Source organism: Plecotus auritus (assembly GCF_963455305.1).
Source record: "Plecotus auritus genome assembly, chromosome: 7".
In the NCBI taxonomy this organism is placed as follows: Eukaryota; Metazoa; Chordata; class Mammalia; order Chiroptera; family Vespertilionidae; genus Plecotus; species Plecotus auritus.
In genome coordinates, this window is record NC_137774.1 from 19,719,766 (window position 1) to 19,734,993 (window position 15,228).

General features: G+C 47.0%; 1 protein-coding gene across 2 annotated transcripts in view; it reads left to right on the forward strand.

The window, feature by feature from the left end:
• The first annotated feature begins 5,173 nt into the window (after window positions 1-5,173).
• The window catches only part of TEX2 (testis expressed 2), a 101,164-nt gene continuing 91,109 nt past the window's right edge, over window positions 5,174-15,228 (forward strand). For both annotated transcript variants that reach the window (XM_080682315.1, XM_080682316.1), the window contains exon 1: window positions 5,174-5,312. The gene's annotated coding sequence lies outside the window, so the exon portion shown is untranslated. The remainder of the gene's footprint in view (window positions 5,313-15,228) is intronic.

Genomic DNA, 15,228 nt, shown 5'->3' on the forward strand with positions numbered 1-15,228 from the left:
ATAACATTAAGGCACATTTGAGCCCTGGCCAGGTAATTCAGTGGGTTAGAGCATAGTCTTGATAGGCCAAGTTTGTGGGTTCGATCCCTGGTCAGGGCACATATAAGAATCAACCAATAAGTAAGGGGAACAACAAATTGATGTTTCTCTCTCTCTTGCTCTCTCTCTTCCCCTCCCCCGTCCCCCCTATCTCTAAAAATCAATAATAATTTAAAAAAAGATATTTGAAATCTTATATTCCTCCATCCTAATTTAAGATAGCAGTTTTGAGAGGACGGTGTAAGGTTCCTCTTTTTGAAAATGGACTTTGTATCAGACACCCCTTAGGTAGCACTTGAGACCTCTCAGCCACTGCTGTAGCGGCCAGCTCTGTGACTGCTCCTTCCAGCTTCCAGGTACACTCTGACATTGTCTGCCTCGGGCTGGAAGCTAGTACCCCTCAGCCCCCGCCCAGGGCACCTCATTGACACGCACTGGGTGTCAGATGAATCCCAGAAGCAGGGCTCAGGCCCCTGTGCCGAGCCTTTCACCAATGGAGGCAGAAACCACTGGTGTCTTCCCCTTACCCCCGCCCCCATCACAGATGTGGGTCCTGAGATGTTTTGCACAGGGCTGCTCAGTTCCTCTGAATCAAGTGGCCCAGAATATGACCACCCCAATAACACATTATCAAACACCTGGGCCCCCATCCCATCCTTGCTTTGGCCCCGAGCCTCAGATATGCTCCCTGGGCTCATGCTCCCCCATAACATATTGGAAGGTGAGCTTTTGTCTAAAGTTCTGCTTTCTGGGGAATTCTGGCCAAATCAAATTCAAACATTTTCTTTGTCTAAAGTTCCACCCAAATATAGAGCATCGTTGTCTTCTGAACCACACGGGTGCTGTGTACAGAAGCCATCTGGAAATGGCAAAGGCTAGCAATTCCACCGTCTCCATTTACAATTCTGTTTAACAACCTGGTCCAGAGTTGACACTTGCCACTGACTTCTAGCTATTGCATATCCGGGTACATAAAACACTTTTGCAAGATTAAAGAATCCTGAGTCTGGATTCTCCCAACCTGGGCCCAGCGGCTGAGCCCTGGATAACCAGCTATCCAACTCTGTGGTCCTGGGGCCCTCAGGGCTGCCCAGAATTCTCCCTCTCAATCTGGCAGCTCCCTCTTTCTTTTCTCTCAATGGCTTTTCCAGTTCTTCAGTTTCCCTCAAAGCTGCTGTTATCACCTCTCACCCACTCTCAAGAGATGACTTTGCTTCTCATTTTAGAGCTAAAAAATAGAAGCCAACTTCTATTTCCTCAACTTCCTGGGGTTTCCTCAACTTCCTGGCCTTGACCTATGAATGAATCTGCACCCACACCCATTCTTATCTGCATCCACCTCTTCATGGAGTAAGAGCAGACCCTCTTCCTGCCCCTGGCAACTCCCCTGTCCCCCTGGGCCTCCTGGGCCCCTGTCTCCTATTTTCTCCCCTCCAGGCTCTTTATTTTCTTATCTTGGCTCCTCTCCTCAGCCCAGCTCTAGGGAGCCTCTGCATTGCCAGCCCTACCTACACTAGGTTAGTCCAGGACCCCAATAACCTCTCATTTCCCAGTCCCAAGGTGTAATGTTCAGCGCTCTTTTAATTTGATCCTTCTGAGGCACATGTTGCTGTTGACCAGTCCTTCCTTCTCCAATCTCTTCTCCTTCAGTGACAACACTCTTACTTGGGTTTTTACCACCTTTCTGGTTTCTTCTTCTTCTTCTTCTTTTTTAAAAAAATGTATTTTATTGATTTTTTAGAGAGGAAGGGAGAGGGAGAAAGAATTAGAAACATCAATGAGAGAGAAACATCTATCAGCTTCCTCTTGCACACCTCCTACTGGGGATGTGCCCGCAACCAAGGTACATGCCCTTGACCGGAATCGAACCTGGGACCTTTCAGTCTGCAGGCCGATGCTCTATCCACTGAGCCAAACCGGTTAGGGCGGGTTTCTTCTTCTTAATAGCCTTCATCCGGCCACCTCTAAAATATTATTGGGGGTTCTTCAGGGGCTATACGTGCCTGTTCTGTGCCCCATAGCTCCTGGGCTTACTTTTGTGGAAGCCTGTATAGTTAATACTGGTCTATCAACTTGTTGGTCTTTCTCTACTAGATCTAATGCCACCAGTTCACCATGTTTACACTTTTTTTTTTTTTTACAAGTACCGTCATCTCCATCCCCAGTGCTTACCACAGCGCCTGGTGCTTACTGATCTCTCAGTGACTGTTCATTAATTGTGCACCTTGTGGCACAATGGATTCCTAACATTATTTTTAGATGTACAGGAGGATCCACTTTTTGTTGTTGTTTTTGCATATTTTATAACCATTTCTCCCTCCAAAAGTGCAAAGCAGTGTCAAAAAATTGAATTAAGGCCTGGCCGGCACGTCTTAGTGGCTGAGCATCGACCTATGAACCAGGTCATGGTTCGATCCCCGGTCAGGGCATATGCCCAGGTTGCAGGCTCAATCCCCAGTGTGGGGCATGCAGGAGGCAGCCGATCAATGATTCTCTCTCATCATTGATGTTTCTATCTTTCTCTGTGAAATCAATAAAAAAATATTTTTTTAAAATTGAATTAAAAATCTTAGAGTAATTTTTGGTTAGAGTTTCATGAGAAAATAGGAATTATCTTGAAATATCATTATTGGGAATAATTCAAGTATACCAGAACCTATGTAGGCTTAAGCTGAAGCCTGGGTTGTGAGAGAGATTGGGGTGATGGCTGGGGGAAAGGGTGGGGCAAATGCCAGAGTAATAATTTGGGCTTGAATTTCTATGACTTCTACCTCTACTATAGGTGGGAAAATTTAGTTCACTTTATACATACTGTAAATATAGAGCAGCTATTTGGAGGACAATGTAAGAAATCTTGCTCAATATCTGAATCCAGCATCACAATCCCTAACCTTTGCCATGGGTCACTATAATGAGTCACAGAGGCCAAGCTCTAAAGTCACTCTTTTCATTTGTAAGTTCAAAGCACATATATATTTATATGTATTTTCTTTATTTGATTTGATTTTCATGCCAGCCCAAGGAGGCAAAATTGTTATTATCCCATTTTATAGATGAGCAATCTGGGCTCAAAGAGATTTAATTATATAACTTGGTCAAGGTGAAACAGATAGTAAGTTATAGCAATGGAACTAAACACTTCAAGGCAGTGCTCCTGTATTACACTGTCTTTTGATGGAAATTAGTGATATTTGCTTCTTTTGCCCTTTGACGTTTTCGTCCTCTTTCTGACAGCAAGAAAGGGCATTGTGAATGGCACTGGAGAAGAGCAGTTAGGAGAAGCCTGGTCCTTGAGGTCATGCATGCTGGCTCTTTAGCTAATCTGTGATCTTGGACACATCACTATCCTCTCTGAGCTTCGGTTTCTGCATCTGTAAAGTGGAGAAAATAACACTCATATCTGCCACACAGGGTTATTCTAAGGCTTCAATGAATTAATGTGTACAAAGGCCTTGACAAAGCATCTGGTGCATAGCAACCTCTTAATAGGCAGGCAACATTAATATCATTATGTTCTATGTTCATTTATTGTTCAAAGCATTCAAATTTCTCACTTTTCAAAAAGAAGGGCTCTTTCTAAGTGTTCACTGTTGGATCCTACTGGCCTCTAGTTTGAGGTGAGGTTCATAGTCTATGAATTCCTAATCATGTAGGGCTTGGCAGAGGCAAGGAGGTGGGCGGGCACTCTGAGGTGCACACTGCCAGCTTCCAAGGACTCTTGCAGTGGTGCAGCCTCAGGGCCCATGCCCACCGCTCCTCCTGCGGTAAGATTTTTAATTTGCAGTTGAGCAGAGTTTTGGGCTCTTTCTCCAATGATAACTGCCCTTGATGCACATTTCCAGATAGCCACAACTGGAGCCCTCTCCTGCTGGGACAAGAGTTCCTCTTCCTTTTGGAAGGCCAAGAGTTGGCAAAGGGTGACCCCACACAATGTCTTGACAAGGCTGATCAATGTGTGTGGAGCTGTCCCTGGCAAACACAGCACCCATCAGATATCACAGCAAAATATGGGCTGTTGTGTGGAGCCATTCATTCCTCATAGAAGGGGTTGACTCTGAAGGTGAGGTCAGTGACTTCCGGGCCAGATGTGTGTTTGGAACGGCAGGATGGTGAGAGGAATGTGGCTGGCAGGGTGAGCAGAGCTTGATGGCATTGGAAGGAAGCTCTAGAAGGGCAAGACAGCCTCCTGCGATTATGACTGGGCCTGGTGGTGGCAATGAGGAAGGGTGTGTTTGCCATTAAGATATTTAAGCACTGTTTCACGAGTGAGAGGACAAGACTGGCTTGTTGCCTCATCCTAGCCCTTCAATTCAGTTCTTAGCATGACCCACTCAGGAACTGTCCGGAGTTTCTCAGTAGGTGACCTCCAGCCCAACCAGCAAGTCTCTCAACCATGAGTCATGTTGAGAATAAAAAGTTTAGCTTTATTTTTGGTGGTTGATTTTGAATTTCATTACTATGATGGACTTGAAATATGTACCTCATTGTGGCTCTTGTACCATGTACATCAGGATCATCTCGGGGAAGGGGTGTTGACAAACGCACGTTTTCCCCAATCCCATTCCACACACAGAAAATTAGAGGCTCTGGGGCCGGACCTAGGAATCTGCTTGTTAAAATCCTCCAGAGTGAGGCTGAGAATGTTCCTTTTAAAGCCAATGTCTGGGACTGGACGGGGACAGAAGTGAAAGCCAATGTCTGGGACTGGACGGGGACAGAAGTGTCTGGCGGCACTCTAAAACCAAATTTGAGTGAATTTGCCCAGCGGCAGACGTCTGGTTCTCGGCGCCTCAGTTTCTTTCTCTGGCAGGACCTGGTTCTGTCTCCACTTGTTGCTAGGCTGCAGGACGAGGAAATTAGTAAGTGCAAAGAGCTGGGGAAAGCGCTGCAGCCAGGCTGGGAGAGAAGCTCTTATTCTTCCCATCCCGGATTCCTCCGGATAACTGCAGTCTTCCGTCTCCTCCAGCTATGGGGGCGGCGGTGCCTTTAACAGACCTGACCAATCGCCCGCCCATTTCCCCCGCCGCTCCTCGGCGCTCAAGTAGGGGCTGGATTGGCTGGGCCTGGCGCGCGGGCTGCTCCACCCCCACCGCTCTCTGGTTGGTGGCGGCTGCCGCGGGCGCGGGGCGGGTCCGCCGGCGGGGCGGGGCGGCCGGTTCCCGGGGTAGGGCTGGCGGCTGTACGGCAGCCGGAGGCTGAGCCGAAGCCGGAGCCAAGGCGGCCGCATAGTACGGACGCCGGCGGAGTACAATGAGGCAGCCAGCGGATCCGGGGTGAGCGCGTTCGGGGCCGGAGGGGCTGTGGAGGGAGTGCCCGGGGAGAAGGCCGGCGTGGGGGAGCGGTCCCACCCCACGGGGGTCCAGGGTGCCTCAGGGGCCAGCGGCCGTTGGCGCGGCGGGGCGCAGGGGTCGAGCCCCCCAGGGCCCCGCCCTGCTGTCACAGCCCGGGGTTGGCCGCGGACGCCCACTCGCGACGCCCCCCGGGAGAACCCTTCCTTCCTGTGGGGCGGTGTGGGGCGGTTTGGGCTGACGGCGGCCAGACGTGTTCGCCGTCCAGTCCTCTTAGCCTGCAGTCCGCGGGCCCCCTGCTCGGCTCGGCCGGGGCCCAGGAGACCCGTCCGCATCTCAACAAGGGAAACAGCTTGTAAATTTATGAATGGGGTCCCGGGTTCCTGCCGCCCCCTTGCCCACGTCGTCGCGAAAGGCTGGGAAGTCGAGAACCGCAGTTACTTTTACGCGGATCTGTCAGTGGCTGTCGGCGCCTTGGGTTGTTTTCCTCCAACTCCTGGAAATCGCGGGTGGCCGTGGGCTGGTTTGCATGCCTTAGACCTGAGACGGCGGCGTGCCGAAAGCCAGGGATCGGAAGGTTAACAAGTACATTGGGCTGAGGCCTAACGCCAGGTGTCCTGCCCCGTGACGGTGGAGGCTGTGGCTGCTGGAGAGCACACGGAGGAAACGGTGGGACCGGGGGAAGGAATGAACAGCCGACTTCAGCTGCACCACGCACGCTGCCCAGAACGTGCGGCTGCTGCGGGAGTTGGTGCAGGGGAGTTTCCCTTTTTGAAAAAAGGCTTTTGGAAAACTTAGCCCCTCAGTGGGTTGATGGTTACTTCATTGGTTGTTATGGTTACAGGGCATCAAATGCAAAAGCAGTCAGTTTACACCCTCGCTCTTTCCCCAAAGCTATGAAGTACTTTGTCACTACGTTTTATAGACACTGTACAGGGAGGACATTCTCAGAGTTGAAGGAACAGCGTGGGCTCCTTGAAGGCAGAGGTGGTGCCATATGTATGTTTGAAGTCCCAGGTCTTGACAACACATGGCTGCTCCGCACAAGAATGGAAGGGGACTAGCCTCTTGCATGTTTTGATGATTTTCATCAAAGGACTTAAAGGAGTCCCCCTGTCAGGAGCCAGATGTAAGCTGGAAGTAAACAGTGAGTGACTTTTATATGGAAACCTGTAAGGGAAAACGGAGGACCAAATGATCCTTGAGCTTTGGGTTAGGGAGTGTTTGTGGGTCTACGTGTGTGGGTTCAGTGCCTGGGGACACAGTGAAGCTTATCTCATAGGAAGCATTAGAAGTGTGAAACTGCCATTTCTGTTTGCTCTTACCCAGCCCTTAAACTATTTCAGTGTTCTTTCAAATTCTTCCAAAAGTTGGTAGTTGGTCTAAACTGTGGAAAACAAGTAGGCTCTCTGACGTGATGGAGGCAGTGGGATTTTTGCCGAATAGGACAGTGGCCTCTCTGGGAGTTGCAGTGAAGGCTTGAAGCAGGGGTGTGGAGGGGGTCTGGGGGAACTCAACTTGCCTGCACATTTATCTCCAGGAAAAGGTACCATATCTTAGAGGAAGGAGATTAGCAAACTGATTCAGATCAGAAGATGGTAGTAATGAGACAACTGACAAGTAATCCAAGGGCTGGGACAGATGAGAGGGAAGGGAAAGTGCAAGAGTTTGGGTTGGGCAGAGTGTGCTAAGGCCTTGTTGAGGTTTGAAGAGTGACATTGTGTGAGAAGATTGGCAACATAGCATCCACCAAGAGTATTATTTGTTTATTAGTGATTATGTTTTAGAGTGTGTCTGGAGGAGAGCAGGAGGTAGAATAAATATATAGGATGTTTTGGAGTTTTGGTCAAAAAGAAATTGCTTATAGTAAAAAATATTCAACTAATTTTTATTGGGAGTCAAGTGTGTGCCAGAAATTGCTAGGCATTGTGGGTATGATGGAGAAAAAAACACAGGTTAAGAGTTTGTTTCTACATGCCATATGATTTACCTTCCCTCCAAGTCAAAAGCTCTCATTTTCTGAGGATTTTCTGAAGCTCTTGAGGAAAGAAAAGGGAGAAATGCATAGAATATTACTTATTATTATTATTACTTTAAAAATATTTTTATTGATTTCAGAAAGGAAGGGAGAGGAAGAGATAGAAACATCAGTGATGAGAGAGGATCATTGATTGGCTGCCTCCTGCATGCCCCCTACTGGGGATCGAGCCCACAACCCAGGCATGTTTCCTAACTGGGAATCTTACTGATCTCCTGGTTCATAATGGGTTGATGCTCAACCATTGAACCACACCGGCTGGGCCATAGAATATTACCGTAAGAACAAAACAGAGGAACAGGGAAATTCTTCTAGCTGTAGGTCACTTTTAGTATCAAACTGAATCTTAAAGACTGGTTTTTCTGTCAGGTTTGGTATAAAACTATCTTCATCCTTATATGTATTGATTAATACATATAATGTATTATATGTATGTGTTAAGTTCTGTTGTGTTAAGTTCCTGATCTTTCTCTCTTCCCCTTCCCCCCTTTTCACTATCAATTCATTTATTCAAAAGTTTGGAAGTTCATTAAACAAATAGTGTCCCTGTCCTCCAGGTGCTTCCAGTTCATTTTCTTTGCCTGAGTATCCTTCAAGGTCTTCTATCTGATCCTCATTCTCTTCTGAGGGTCTCCCTGAAGTCACAGGGAGAATCCGTAGGTGGCTAGTTTAGAAAAGAGAGCATTTGCTGAAGTCCAACTCTGCCTTGTATTACTTTCCCCATATATATATTTCATCTCCAGCCATCGAACAGCCCCCTAAGGGAAATAGCCTCATTTTATAGAAGAGGAAACTGAGGCTCAGAGTAGTTGAGTAACTTTCCCAGGGTGATAAACTGGCTAGATGGTGGAGCAAGAATTTCAGTCAGGGACTTTATGATTCCAAAACATGCTTTTTCCATTAGGCCATGTTTCTTTTCCCAGAAGAACGACAGTTTATTCAAGATAGTCTGGCACAGTGTCTTTGGACGTGTGAAGGGTCAGATTCAGAGATGCTTGGAGAATTGCTGCAGTTATTGTGCTCATGATAGAGCAAGAATTAGCACCCCATGTCCTGCCTCTCTACCTGGTGCATTTTTGGGTAATTCTTGTAGCCATGGGGAAGTTTGAGTTTGTGATGGGTGATTAGACTTACCAGGTTTGTATCCCTGTGCTTCCATTTACCAGCACTGTAACCTTGGGCGAATTATTTTCTCTCTCTGTATCAGTTTCTTTATCTGTAAAATGGGACAGTATTTACATTTCAACAATGCTAAGACAGTACAATTTGTCTCATTTTTTTTTAAATATATTTTATTGATTTTTTACAGAGAGGAAGGGAGAGGGATAGAGAGCTAGAAACATCGATGAGAGAGAAACAACGATCAGCTGCCTCCTGCACACCCCCCACTGGGGATGTGCCTGCAACCAAGGTACATGCCCTTGACCGGAATCGAACCCGGGACCCTTCAGTCCGCAGGCCGACGCTCTATCCACTGAGCCAAACCAGTTTCGGCGAATTTGTCTCATCTTAACATTTCTGAAAAAAAAAAAGTCTTATAATCTATGGAATCTTACAGTTGTAATTGTCAGTGATTTCCCTTCTTTTGTACATAAAATACTGGTGTGTCTTATAATCACTGCAGTCTTAGATTGGGTGAACTATGGCAGTACATTCTTCATAGATAGTTGTGAGGATGCCATGAAGTCACTCCTGTGTCTGGCACAGAGGGAGCACCCAATAATAGTTGATGTTGTGGAATGACAGAACAGTTAACTGGCAGGTGGCTCTGGGGAACATCTCGTAAGATTTGCCACTCAGAGCCCAGGCAGTAATCCATGACCTGTGGGCCAGAGGAACGTTTTCCAATTTGCGTGGAACTCTGTCCTTTGGCTAACTCTTGTCCCCGTGAGAAGCATTAACTTCAGGAGCTAACGAGCCATGGACAGACAGCTCCCTTTGCCCTGCTTACTCATTAAGATCTTTGTCAACTTTAAATCCCAAGTTAAAAACAAATATCTTTATAAAGATTGGAAATCCACACTGATGTGAGTACTCTTACATGTGAATTTTAACACTCAATCTTCTATATAACCTTTCTAAATTGTTTATAATGCTTAATTGCATTGTGTGAAATGTCCATGAAACATTAATTAGAAGGAAGCTAGGAGGTCATGAAAGTACAGGAGCCTTCGACTGGCATTGGATGAAGTAGAGAGAGCACTGGAGTTAGCATCAAGAGGCCTGCTTCCGCCCTAACCGGTTTGGCTCAGTGGATAGAGCGTCGGCCTGCGGACTGAAGGGTCCCAGGTTCGATTCCTGTCAAGGGCATGTACCTGGGTTGCGGGCACATCCCCAGTAGGGGGCGTGCAGGAGGCAGCTGATCGATGTTTCTAACTCTCTATCCCTCTCTCTTCCTCTCTGTAAAAAAATCAATAAAATATATTAAAAAAAAAAAAAAAAAAAAGAAAGAGGCCTGCTTCCAGTCCTGGGGGTTTCACCTGTTGACCTGTTTAACCTTACATCCCCCTATGAGTAGTAGATACTATTATCAATCTTATTTTAAGATGAAAAAATAGATTCAGAGAAGATAAGTAACTTGTCCAATCTCACAGAGCAAGTACAAGGGCTTGTGGGTGGACTAGAACTCAGGCTTATTTATGCTACTTCCCAGTATGAGTTCTATGGTTGTTTCAGGTGGATCCTCCTCATCTTAAGAATCCTCTCAAGCCATGCACTCTGGAAGTTTTCCCAATTTAAAAAGTAAGATTCCCTCTGCTTTGAAGTCGAAAATTCAAAGCCTTTTATTATGTACTAACACCTGTTCTGAATTCTAGGTCAGGACATCCTCCTATCTAATAAAGAGGGAATATGCTAATTGACCATCACTCCATCACAAAGATGGCTGCACCCACAGCTGAGGCCAAGTTCCCATAAGGAGCCTTAACAAGCAATCAGCAGGGACCTGAGGCTATGCCCTCCCCCACCCCGGTAGGGCTTGACAGGGGACCTCAGGCCGAATCCCCCACCCAGCAGGGCTTGACAAGAGACCTCAGGCTGCTCCCCCCACCCCAGTGCCAGGTTGGGGGACCTCAGGCCATGCCCCCCACCAGGTGGGGCTTGACAGGGCACCAGGCCAGGGGACCTCAGTCCGCACCCCCCACCCCAGCACCAGGCCAGGGGACCTGAGGCTGTGCCCCCCTGCCTGGCTGGGCCTGACAGGGGACCTCAGGCCGTGCCCCCCACCCAGTGGGGCTTGACAGGGGACTTTAAGGTGCACCCCCAGTGCTGGGTCAGGGGAACTCAGGCCATGCCCCCCACCCTAGCACCAGGCCGGGGGACCTCAGACCACACCCCCTGCCCGGTGGGGATTAACGGGGACCTCAGGCCTCGCCCCCTGCCCTGGCGCCAGGCCAGGGGAACTCAGGCCATACCCCCCGCCTGGCGAGGCTTGATGGGGGACCTCAGGCCATGCCCCCCACCCAGCGGGGCTTGACGGGGGATCTCAGGCCATGTCCCCCACCTGGTGAGGCTTGACAGGGGACCTCAAGGCATGCCCCCTGCCCCGGTCTGGGCTGGGGGACCTCAGGCCACGCCCCCCCGTCCTGGTGCTGGGCCAGAAGACCTGAGGCTACGTCCCCTGCCCAGCGGGGCTTGACAAGGGTGGTACTGGCCAGGTCTGGATCTAGCCCAAAGGGGGCGGGGGCCAGCTGGGTCTCACGCGATTTTGAGGCCCATGTGGGTGGGCGGGGACTTGACTCTGGGTCCCGTGGTGTGCCCCAGACTCTGACAGGAGGAAGGTTTTCATATACATTTTACTAATTTTCTTTCATCTCTGACACTTCTATTATAGAGAAAGGGCAAATAGCAATATTAAATTATTTCCTCTAATTAATCCCCTTTTAATGTGCATGAATTTCGTGCACTGGGCCACTAGTCTGTTACATATTTGGACACCTTTGTTAAACCTAACAAATAACCCTTATGGAGGTTGCAGAAAACTTGAGTTCTTGAAATGAAAGTTTTCCTTTTGTGCACAAAAGCCATAGGCCAGATCACTGTGAGCATAAGTGGGGACTGTTTTGGGAAGAATCTAACATTTTGCCCTAGCCCAGTGGTCAGCAAACGAGCTCCCTCTGTGCCAGACACAGGAGTGACAATTACAACTGTAATTAGTCAACAGAGCCAAATATCAACAGTACAACGATTGAAATTTCTTTTGAGAGCCAAATTTTTTAAACTTAAACTTCTTCTAATGCCACTTCTTCAAAATAGACTCGCCCAGGCCGTGGTATTTTGTGGAAGAGCCACACTCAAGGGGCCAAAGAGCCGCATGTGGCTTGCAAGCTGCAGTTTGCCAACCACTGCCCTAGCCGATTTGGCTCAGTGGATAGAGCGTTGGCCTACGAACTGAAAGGTCCCAGGTTTGATTCTGGTCAAGGGTATATTCCTGGGTTGCGGGCTTGATCCCCAGTAGGGGGTGTACAGGAGGCAGCCAATCAGTGATTCTCTCTCATCATTGATGTTTCTCTTTCTCTTTCCCTCTCCTTTCCTCTCTGAAATAAAAAAATAAAAAAATTTTAAGAAGAAGAATCTAACCTTTTGTTGTTGAAACTGGTGGTGGGATGGGAAAGGTGGGTGGGCTTTGAAACAACCAGGTAACCTTTGTCTATTGGGTTTGCCTGGATGTTGGTTCTGAGGACTCCCCCTAAGAAGATGATTGGAAGTAACAAACTGAGTGCCTCTGGCTTATCCTAACAGTTGAGGACAGCCCAGGGAAGGAGGAGCACTCTTCAGTCATAAGCATATTTAGGATTTGAGATTTAAATTCATCCTTTGGAGAAACCAAGATGGCGGCATAGGTAAACATCTAAACTGCTGCCTCGCACAACAATATCAAAACTACAACTAAAAGACAAAACGGACACCATCCAGAACCACAGGAAAGCTGGCTGAGTGGAAATTCTACAACTAGAAAAAAAGAGGAAAGCACATTGAGACTCAGAGAAGCTGCAAAAGGCTAAGGTACGGAGACTCGCACGCGGAGAGGACGGGAGGCTGTGTGCATGGGTGGCTGAGTGCGCAGCTGGCTTTCTAAAGCGGGAGGGAGATAGAAGCTCCTAACTGTGCTGAACTCCAGTTCTGGTCAAGTTTCTGGGAACCCCGACTCATTCGGGGAGAAACTGGATGTCTAGCAGTGGGTGAAACTCGAGGGCAGCTTTCTCTCAGAGGTGCTTGCAGTGATTACCGAGGGACACTGAGACCCAGGGGCCTCATAGGGAAGGGCTGACGGGAAACCAAGGCTGTCTGCTCAGCCCTGAAACTCTGCCCCATCCAAGCTGAGCACAGAGGCTTTTGCAATTTTGCAAGTCTTGTCTCATAAGAGTGTCTCCAGCACAGAAGTGGTCCCTGTGTAGACACAGCTGATCCTCACAACCAATTGGCCTGGAGGTCAATTCCTCCCAGTGATACCAACAACAATAAGACTTAACTATAACAAGACTGTGCACACAGCCCACAAAGGGGTGCACCAAGAGTGTCCACCTCAGGTAACTGGGGAGGCTGAGCCACTGTGCCCTAGAGGACACCTACCACACAAAGCTACTCTACCAACTCAGGGAAGCAGCGAAAATGCAGAGACAAAGAAACAATGAAAGAAATGGAGGAAAGCAAATGACTGGATATAGAGTTCAAAACCATGGTTATAAGGTTTTTCAAGAATTTTCTGGAAAAGGCCAATAAATTTAGCGAGACCCCCGAGGATGTGAAAAAGGACCAACTAGAAATTAGATATACACTGACTGAAATAAAAAATATTATACAGAGACCTAACAGCAGACTAGAGGATCGCAAGAATCAAGTCAAAGAGTTGAAATACAAAGAAGCAAAAAACACTCAGCTGGAAAAGCAAAAAGAAAAAAGAATCCAAAAATTTGAAGATAGTGTAAGGAGCCTCTGGGACAACCTCAAACGTACCAACATCCGAATTATGGGGATGCCAGAAGAAGAGAGAGAGCAAGATACTGAAAACCTATTTGAAGAAATAATGACAGAAAACTTCCCCCACCTGGTGAAAGAAATAAACTTACAAATTCAGGAAGCACACAGAACCCCAAACAAAAGGAATCCAAAGAGGACCACACCAGGACATATCATAATTAAAATGCCAAGAGCAAAAGACAAAGAGAGAATATTAAAAGCAGCAAGAGAAAAACAGTTAATTACCTACAAGGGAGCATCCATACGATTGTCAGCTGATTTCTCAACAGAAACTATGTAGGCCAGACGGGAGTGGCAAGAAATATTCAAAGTGATGAATAGCAAGAACCTACAACCAAGATTACTCTACCCAGCAAAGCTATCATTCAGAATTGAAGGGCAGATAAAGAGCTTCACAGATAAGAAAAAGCTAAAGGAGTTCATCACCACCAAACCAGTATTATATGAAATGCTGAAAGATATTCTTTAAGAAGAGGAAGAAGAAGAAAAAGGTAAAGATAAAAATTATGAACAACCAATACATGTCTACCAACAAGTGAATCTAAAAGTCAAGCGAATAAAAAATCTGATGAACAGAATAAACTGGTGAATATAATAGAATCAGCGGCATAGAAAGGGAGTGGACTGACAATTTTCGGGGGGAAGGGTGTGGGAGGTGCGGGAAGAGACTGGACAAAAAACGTACACCTATGGATGAGGACAGTGGTGGGGAGGTAAGGGCAGAGGGTGGGGTGGGAACCGGGTGGAGGGGAGCTATGGGGGAAAAAAAAAGAGGAACAATTGTAATAATCTGAACAATAAAGATTTATTAAATTTTTAAAAAAATAAATAAAAATAAATAAATTCACCCTTTGGATTGCTCCTGCAATAACCTTTCAGAATCACAATATGCATTTTATGAGTTTCATTTCTCTTTTGTTACGTAAAGCTGACACATGCTGGCCTGTTCTCTTATTCAATTTTGAGTCTTTTCTTACATCTAATGCTGTCTTTTAGACAGTGTTCCTAAAGCTGGTTATATTTATCACTTGGGGCTTGAAACAGAGAATTTAAAAACCTTTCCACTGAAAGTACTGACTGAAGAATGATTATCAGTCTTTCAACAAAATTTAAGCGTCTTCTGGAGCCAAGCATTGTGTTTGGCATTGGAAATCTACTGGGGAGCAAAACAGATGTGTTCCTGCCAGCACATAGCACATTATGTAGCCTAGTCAATAAATAAGTCAACAAACATATGTACTGTATACATTAAATTGTAAGTGTGAAATCATCTTCCTCTGAAGAAAAAGAATAGGGCACTGAGAAAGAATAAAGAAAAGGAGCTACCAACTGGGAATGTTGGGAAGAGCATTTCAAGAGAGGGATCAATATGTGGAAAATACAGCTGCAATGAGGAGGGTCAAAGAGGAGAGGAGTAAACATGGGAAAGGTAGGAGGAGCAGCACAGGGTAGAGGTGAGGAACTGGGGCTCAGGATCCAGACACTGCTTGAGGAGCCTTGGGAATTTCTTAATTTGTCGGTGCCTCAGTTTCCTACCTCATATGTGGTTGTAGGGATTGAATGAACTACTTTCCCGAAGCTCTGAGAACAGTGCCAGGAATGTACAGGAAGACCTGTGGATAAGGGTTTGCTGACTCTCAGGTAGTGGGGAACTTGACCTAGAGTGGGTGCAGTGTCCACCTTAAAGGAAGGATGGACCAGAAGCAGTTGTTTCTCTGCTCCTTCCTGCAGATGTTTGCTTTAGTGTTTGGATATGGAAGGTAGATTTTTTAGCCTTTTTTTCTGATAAGAGGAGGCAGAGGTCAGTGGCCTTATTAGCAGGTGATCAAACATGGTGACTCAGAGCTGCTATGTGCAGTACCTGCTTGAACCCCATCTCTAGTG